At 50.4% G+C, this 8,146-nt stretch overlaps 1 non-coding gene across 1 annotated transcript; it reads left to right on the top strand.

Moving 5' to 3' along the window:
- Window positions 1-2,341: 2,341 nt before the first annotated feature.
- TRNAA-CGC (transfer RNA alanine (anticodon CGC)) lies at window positions 2,342-2,413 on the top strand. The gene has a single exon. It is a non-coding gene; the product is annotated as a tRNA-Ala (tRNA).
- The last annotated feature ends 5,733 nt before the right edge of the window (window positions 2,414-8,146 follow it).

Raw genomic sequence — 8,146 nt, 5'->3', positions numbered from 1 at the left:
GATTAGAAGAAAGGGGGCTCAGTGGCTGGTAGAAGTACATAAAAAGAATTGAAAGGCAGCTGCGAAATTTTGAAACCATCTAAACTCTCTAAGAAATGAGACGATCCTATAGCAGAGGTTTATAACTACAGATCAAGGTGCTAGGCCAGAAGGGGACGAAATTATTGAATAAATAAGAACAAGGGTGACAAGAAAATTTCAACAAAAAAGTGCCTTGTGCACCACAATAGACAAGGATGAATCAAGTTGCGCAATGGCTTCATTTTCACCACGAGAGGGGGAAAGGGCTGAGAAGAGGGTTCCTAGTAGTACATCAACAGGCCCAGATGGCATTCCAATTATGCTGATAAAGACATTGAGTTCGAAGTCTAAGCAGACTTTGAGAGAGGCAGTGAGCAAAACAATAATCGATGGTGAAGTCGCCGATAGATGGAAACTTAGCAGGATGAACATGACCTATAAAGGAAAGGGGGATAAAGCTGACATAAACAACTACCGTCCTATAACAGCGACATCAAAGGTCTACACGCTGGCAATGCAGATTATAAAGGAAAGACTGCAGGCATGGATAGAGGATGACGGGGTGCTGGGGGAACTGTAGAATGGGTTTCGGAAACTCAGGAGGTTGGAAGACAATCTGTTCTCACTCACGCAGTGCATCGAAATAGCAGAAAAAAACACAGGCCCTGGTGGCTAGCATTTTCGAATATCAAGGGAACGTACGATAGCGTGGTTCAAGAGGGCTTCTGGGGAATACTGGACACACTAGGTGTGGAAGATGCAGTCACTATTCTTTTAAAGGATATCTATAAAGGTAACAAGGTAGTTATAAAGTGGGCAAAACAGGCATCCAAGCTTACAGAGGTAAAACGGGCGCTTAGGCAGGGGTGTCCTCTGACACCCTAGTTATTCATGATGTACCTACAAGGATTAGAGGCCAAATATGAGGGAAGTGGACTTGGCTTCAACCTCTCTTTCGTCAAACAAAGAAAACTAATTGAATAGGCACTACCAGCATTGATGTACTCAGATGATATAGTGCGAATGGCTGACAACAAGGAAGATTTGCAGAGATTGGTGGACATCTGCAGTAATGAGGGAGAAAGGTTACATTTCAGATTGAGAAAGGAAAAAATCAGCAGTCATGATTTTTAACGATAATGAAGGTAGTGAGCTTATAATACAAGAGGTGACGCTAGAGATAACAGATAAATGCAAATATCTGGGCGTATGGATAAGCAATGGGTCCGAGTACCTAAGGCAACACGAAATATACGTGACGACTAAACCTAACAGGAATGCAGCAGTGATGAAAAATAGGGCATGTGTAATTACAATAGGTATGATGTTGTGAGAAAAGTATCGAAAGGGGTCATGGTTCCTTGTTTAACGTTCGGCAATGCGGTCTTGAGCAAGAGATCAGAAGTTCAAGCAAGATTAGAAATTAAGCAACGTGGAATAGGTAGGCTTGTTTTAGGAGCTCGAGGAAATACACCAAATCAGAGAGTACAAGGTGAGATGGGATGGGCATCATTTGAGGGCAAGAAAGCTAGCAGCAAGATAAAATTTGAGAAACGATTGAGAAAAATGGGGGAGGGGCGTTGAGCTAGGAAGGTTTTCAGCTACTGTACATAAAGAATGTCGATACAAAATGGAGGAATCGAACCAGGAAATTGACAGGTAAATACTTAGAAAACAGCAGGGGGCCAAACCAAAAAGAACTATCGGTTAAGAAGAGGGTGAAGGAAACAGAGACCGATATGTCGATAATTGGCATGATTAGGAAGTCCCCACTAAAGAACTATTGAACTTTTAGGCAGTAAATTGCCAAGGAAAGGATCTATGATAATACTCGGGGTAGTTCTCTACTATTTGAGGCGAGGACGGGAGTATTGCGAACCAAGACATATCAGGCCAAGTACGAAGGGGTAGACATGATATGCAGTGCGTGTGGAGAGGAGGAGAAAACTGCCGAGCACTTGATAATGTTCTGTAAAGGCCTTCACCCTATAGTCCAGGATGATGGCACAGAATTCTTCAAAGCACTGGGGTTTAGAGACAGGGAGGGCAAAATAGACTTTAAGCGGGTAGAATTAACTAGAAGGAGGTTATCTGATTGGTGGCTAAATTCAAACCAAGAGTGAAAGTTAAACCCTTCACTGCAAAGTACCAGTCCTCAACATCACGATTTAAAGGGAAAAAATTAATCTAGTTTTCGGTTCACTAATATACGGCTTGGTGGTGTTAGCCACCACCCGATCTAACCGTACAGCCATATCAATATATCCATCCTACGTTTAAATTCACACATAAACCCAATAAAGTGGCCGGGGGAATAGTCGCCGTGGTAGCTCAGTGGTAGAGCATCGAATGCGCTATTCGAAGGTCGCAGGTTCGGTTCCTGCTCACGGCAAGTTATGTTTTCGCCCACTTTTCTTTCTTCACATTTACATTATCATTGGTCTAATAACTTCCCCTATACATTCCGTGGCATTATTTTGTGTTAGATCTCATTATTATAGTGTGAAAACACGGAAAAACGAGCCCTTAGGTATACACTATTTTCCCTTATATCTATTGTCACGGGGTCGTGACGTGGCCGAAGACAGGAGACTTTGTGTTGGAATTTAACTGTTTATTTGGGCGAACCTGTGCCCGGTAAACGGAAAATCCGATTACAGTAGCAGTCTTGGACTGATAGCGGCGAACAGAGCTTCGGCTGTCGATCAACCACTGACAAGCGGCGAAGCGCGTCGGAATCTATACTCTTGCTGTCGAATGTTCCAGCGTTATCGCTGGCGGTGGTGTAGGTTCCGGAATAATCTGTACTGTTCGCAGAGTAGGCGTGATCTTATCGAAATGATCTACTACAGTCTGGAAGCTTCTCGAAAACTGCAGGCGCGGTGTGCGCTGAGAATGGTGTAGTGTTTTAGGACGATAACAAAACTTGGAAAATGGAACATGGCATTGCCCCCCTCTGAAAAAGGCATCGTCCCGATGCTTTAATTAAAGAAGATGGTACAACAATAATGCAAGAAAGTACAATGAATAAAATACGATACAATAATAATATAAAAAACACTGTTTCAGTTTGTCAACGCGCATGAAACGGCTTGAGGCGCGCGACATAGACGACTTCAAGTCGCGATCGGCGTCGTTGAGAGTTCGTGATGCCGTCGGAGACAACCTCGTAATCAAGTGGGCCGAGACGTCGAACCACCCTGTACGGTCCGAAGTACCGTCGCAGAAGCTTTTCACTTAGTCCACGTCGGCGTATCGGCGTATCGGCGTCCACACCCAAACACGTTCACCGGGCTGGTATTCCACGAAGCGTCGTCGAAGATTGTAACGGCGGCTGTCGGTCGTCTGTTGATTTTTGATACGGAGACGCACGAGTTGTCGGGCTTCTTCGGCGCGTTGCAGGTACTCACTCACATCGAGGTTTTCATCGTCGGTGACGTTGGGTAACATGGCATCGAGCGTCGTTGCCGGGCTCCTTCCGTAGACCAATTTGTATGGAGATATCTGCGTCGTCTCCTGCACCGCCATGTTGTATGCGAAGGTCACGTACGGAAGAATGGCGTCCCACGTCTTGTGTTCGACATCGACGTACATTGCCAGCATGTCGGTGATCGTCTTGTTAAGCCGCTCGGTGAGGCCATTGGTCTCTGGGTGGTACGCTGTCGTCCGGCGGTGGTTTGTCTGGCTGTATGCCAAGATCGCTTGAGTTAAGTCGGAAGTAAATGCCGTTCCTCTGTCAGTGATAAGGACCTCCGGGGCCGGTGACGTAAGACGATATTTTCGACGAAGAACTTAGCTACCTCGGATGCACTGCCTTTTGGCAGGGCTTTTGTCTCGGCGTAGCGGGCGAGGTAGTCGGTAGCTACCACGATCCATTTGTTTCCGAAAGCTGACGTCAAGAACGGCCCCAGTAGGTCCATACCAATCTGCTGGAAAGGTCGGCGAAGTGGCTGCAAAAGTCCCGCTGGCCTTGTCGGTCGTGTCTTGCGTCGCTGACAGTCCCGGCATGTCCTCTCATAACGAGTGACGTTGGTGGTAAGACGTGGCCAACAGTACCTTTCTTGTATCCTCGCGAGCGTGCGAGAAACACCGAGGTGCCCTGCTGTCGGATCGTCGTGCAGGGCCTGCAGGAGTTCTGGTCACAGATCTGAAGGCACCACAAGGAGGTACTTAATTGGCTCGAAGAAGTAAAAAGTTTTTCTTTGGAAAAGACCGTTTCGCAGGAAGAACGACGCAAGTGCGTGTTTCAATACCTTCGGGACTTCGGCGGTCCTGCCTTCGAGGTATTCTATTAGGGCCTTAAGTTCCGGATCGGCTCGCTGTCGTTTAGCGAAGTCGTCGGTAGTTATTGTTCCCAAGAAGTAGTCGTCATCCGGGTCGTCGGATGGTGGTTCGTCGACAGGCGCACGAGAGAGACAGTCGGCGTCGTAGTGTTTCTTGCCGGACTTGTAAACGACGGTAATGTCATATTCTTGAAGTCTCAGGCTCCATCGTGCGAGGCGACCTGAAGGGTCCTTCAAGGTGGCTAGCCAACACAAGGCGTGGTGGTCGCTCACAACTTTGAAGGGCCTGCCATAGAAGTAGGGGCGAAATTTCGACGTAGCCCAGATGATGGCGAGGCACTCCTTTTCTGTTGTGGAATAATTGGCTTCTGCTTTGGATAGCGATCGGCTGGCGTAACTAATAACCCTTTCAAGTCCGTCAGCCCTCTGCACAAGAACGGCGCCAAGACCTACACTGCTTGCATCAGTGTGTATTTCTGTCTCGGCGAATTCGTGGAAATGGGCCAGTAACGGAGGCCTCTGGAGGTGATGTTTAAGCTCCTGGAAAGCGTGTTCCTGCGGCGTTTCCCACTTGAACTTCATGTCGGCCTTGGTAAGGTTAGTGAGAGGATCGGCGATGCGGGCGAAGTTTTTCACGAACCGCCTATAATAGGCGCACAGGACCAGGAATCGGCGCATCGCCTTCTTGTCAGTGGGCGGCGGGAAGTCGGCGATGGCGGCTGTTTTCCGTGGATTGGGACGAACTCCCGACTTGCTAATAACGTGCCCCAGAAACAAGAGCTCCTCGTACGCAAATCTGCACTTTTCTGGCTTCAGTGTGAGTCCGGACGTCTAGATGGCTTGAAGTACAGCTTCAAGGAGCCGAAGATGCTCGTCGAAACTCGAGGAAAACACGACGACGTCGTCCAAGTACACAAGGCAAGTCTGCCATTTCAATCCTGCCAGTACTCTATCCATAACGCGTTGAAAAGTTGCAGGCGCTGAGCAAAAACCAAAGGGCATCACCTTAAACTCGAAGAGGCCGTCCGGTGTTATAAACGCCATCTTCTCTCGGTCTCTTTCGTCGACTTCGATTTGCCAATAGCCAGTCTTGAGGTCCGTTGACGTAAAGTACTTGGTGTTATGGAGCCGATCAAGTGCATCGTCTATTCGTGGGAGAGAATACACGTCCTTCCTTGTGATATTGTTCAGGTGGCGATAATCGACGCAGAAACGTAGGGTCCCATACTTTTTCTTCACTAACACCACGGGGGATGCCCATGGACTCTTGGACGGCTGGATAATGTCATCCCACAGCATTTCATCAACTTGTCTCTTCATGGTCTCACGTTCTCGCGTCGATACCCTGTACGGACTCTAACGGAGTGGTCAGGCATTTTCTTCGGTTATGATGCGATGTTTCGTGATTGGGGTCTGCCGAATTTTTGATGACGACGAAAAGCAACCTTCGTATTGCAGGGCCTTGAGCTGTTCTTGCTTATGGTTCGGAAGTCTGGGATTGACATCGAAAGCTATGGGAGGGGCTTGGTTCCTCCGAGCAGGTTCCGCAGAATCGGCGAGGGCGAAAGCACTGGTGGCTTCGACAATTTCTTCGATGTATGCGACCGTTGTTCCTTTGTTCCTATGTTTGTACTCATTGCTGAAATTCGTGAGCATAACCGTTGCTTTGCCTCCCTGCAGCTCTGCAATTCCTCTTGCGACGCAAATATCTCGGGTTACCAACAGATGCTAACTGCCTTCAACGACGCCTTCCAAGTCAGGTGATTTAGGAGCGCCGACTGAAATAATGACGCTTGAGCGAGGCGGAATGGTGACTTGTTCTTCCAGCACATTCAAGGCATGGTTTCCTGATGGCGTGCGCGGCAGTAGTGCTTCTTCTGTGGATAACGTTATCGACTTCGTTTTTAGGTTGATGACAGCACCATGGAGGCATAAGAAGTCCATGCCAAGGATGACATCTCTCGAGCAACACTGTAGGACTACGAAGTCTGTAGGATAAATACGGCCGTTAATGGTGACCCTCGCTGTACACATTCCTGCAGGCGTTACGAGATGACCTCTGGCTGTGCGAATTTCAGGGCCTTCCCAAGCTGTCCTAACTTTCTTTAACTTCGCGGCGAATGACCCACTGATGACGGAGTAGTCGGCTCCAGTATCGACGAGAGCGGTCACACTGTGGCCGTCGATAAGAACGTCGAGGTCGCTAGTTCGCCGTCTCGCATTACAGTTAGGGCGTGGCGTCGGGTCACGGCTGCGTCGGCTTATTCCGCTGCTTCCATGTTGCGTCGTCAGGTCACCTTCGGTAAGTGAGGTTTCGCCGTCAGAGCTTGCCTGGTTGGCGTTGTGTTCGGAAAGCTCCGTCGTGGCGGCGTCGTCGTCGGAGGATCTTCGGTAGTTCGTCGCACAGCAACCGCACCTCCATCGGTTGCTGCCCTTAGTTTCCTGGATACGGGCTAAGAGACCGGCCCCGTGTTGGGCCAGAGTACTGCCGGTGGTGCGCTGACGCACGGTGGCTGGGTGACGGCGAACGCGAAGAGTTTCGTGGTGTCCACTGAGTTCCTGTCAGGTAGTCGGCGATGTCACGTGGCCGTTCTCCTGGCTGTGGAAGGGGTGCATTGACGGCGAAGCCACGCAGTCCCATCTGTCGGTACTGGCAACGGCGGTATGTGTGGCCGGCCTCGCCGCAGTGGTAGCAGAGCGGGCGGTGCTCAGGGGTGCACAAGACGTCAGTCTTCCTCGGCGCACTGCGCTGGGCCACTGGCGAATGGTATGACGTCGGTGAGGGAGGGGCGGTGGCGTCTGTCGAATGAAGTGCGATGGGGCGGCGTTTTGGCATGTACGGAGAGGAGCGTTGTGGCGCACTGCCGCGGCGTAGCTCATAGCTTCCGGCTCGGGCAGCGGTGCTTGGGGAATTCGAAGCGATTGCCGAGCTTCTTCTCGCACAATGTCGGCGATCGAATCCACTTGAGGCTGCGCCGAAGGCTACAGCTTGCGCATCTCTTCCCGCACGATCGCTCGGATCGTTTCACGCAGGTCTTCGGAGTTACTGGCTTGAGCAGCAGCGCATTCTGGAGTCAGGCAACGATTATACTGTCTGGTGCGCATGTCCAGGGTCTTTTCGATAGTGGGCGCTTCGGCTACAAATTCTTTGACGGTGTTCGGTGGATTTCTCATCAGTCCCGCGAAGAGCGCCTGTTTGACCCCTCGCATGAGGAAACGAACTTTTTTCTCCTCAGGCATGTCTGGGTCAGCGTGACGGAATAGGCGGGTCATTTCTTCTGCAAAAATGGCGACACTTTCATTTGGTAGCTGAACCCGGGTCTCTAATAAAGCAGCGGCCCTCTCTTCTCGAGCGACGCTCGCGAACGTTTGCAGGAATGCGCCGCAGAAAACATCCTACGTTCGGAGCGTGGACTCCCGATTTTCGAGCCAGGTCCTTGCGGTGTCTTCCAAACAGAAAAACACATGACGGAGCTTTTCGTCATGGTCCCAGTGGTTGAGGGCGGCCACACGGTCGTATGTTTCTAGCCAGGACTCCGGGTCTTCGAACGATGACCCATGGAAAATTGGTGGTTCCCTGGGTTGATGCATGACCATCCTGGGCTGGGACGCTGCGGTTGTCATTGTCGCTGCAGTCGCGGTCATGGCCTTGGTCTTCCGCGCCTTGTCTTGTAGAAGCCCGTACTCCGGTGGTAGCCCTTGCTGTCGGAGGCTTGTTCGCTGCTCCTGGTTGGCGTCGGTGTCTTCTCCGCGATGTGGGCTGGGTTCACGGCTTGACGGGGGCGTCCGGTACATGAACGAAGCAGCACCTCCACCAGATGTCACGGGGTCGTGACGTGGCC

The sequence above is a fragment of the Rhipicephalus microplus genome, chromosome X, assembly GCF_043290135.1.
Source record: "Rhipicephalus microplus isolate Deutch F79 chromosome X, USDA_Rmic, whole genome shotgun sequence".
Taxonomy (NCBI): domain Eukaryota; kingdom Metazoa; phylum Arthropoda; class Arachnida; order Ixodida; family Ixodidae; genus Rhipicephalus; species Rhipicephalus microplus.
The sequence above is the reverse complement of the archived record's forward strand: the minus strand, read 5'-3'. Positions and strand labels throughout refer to the sequence as shown.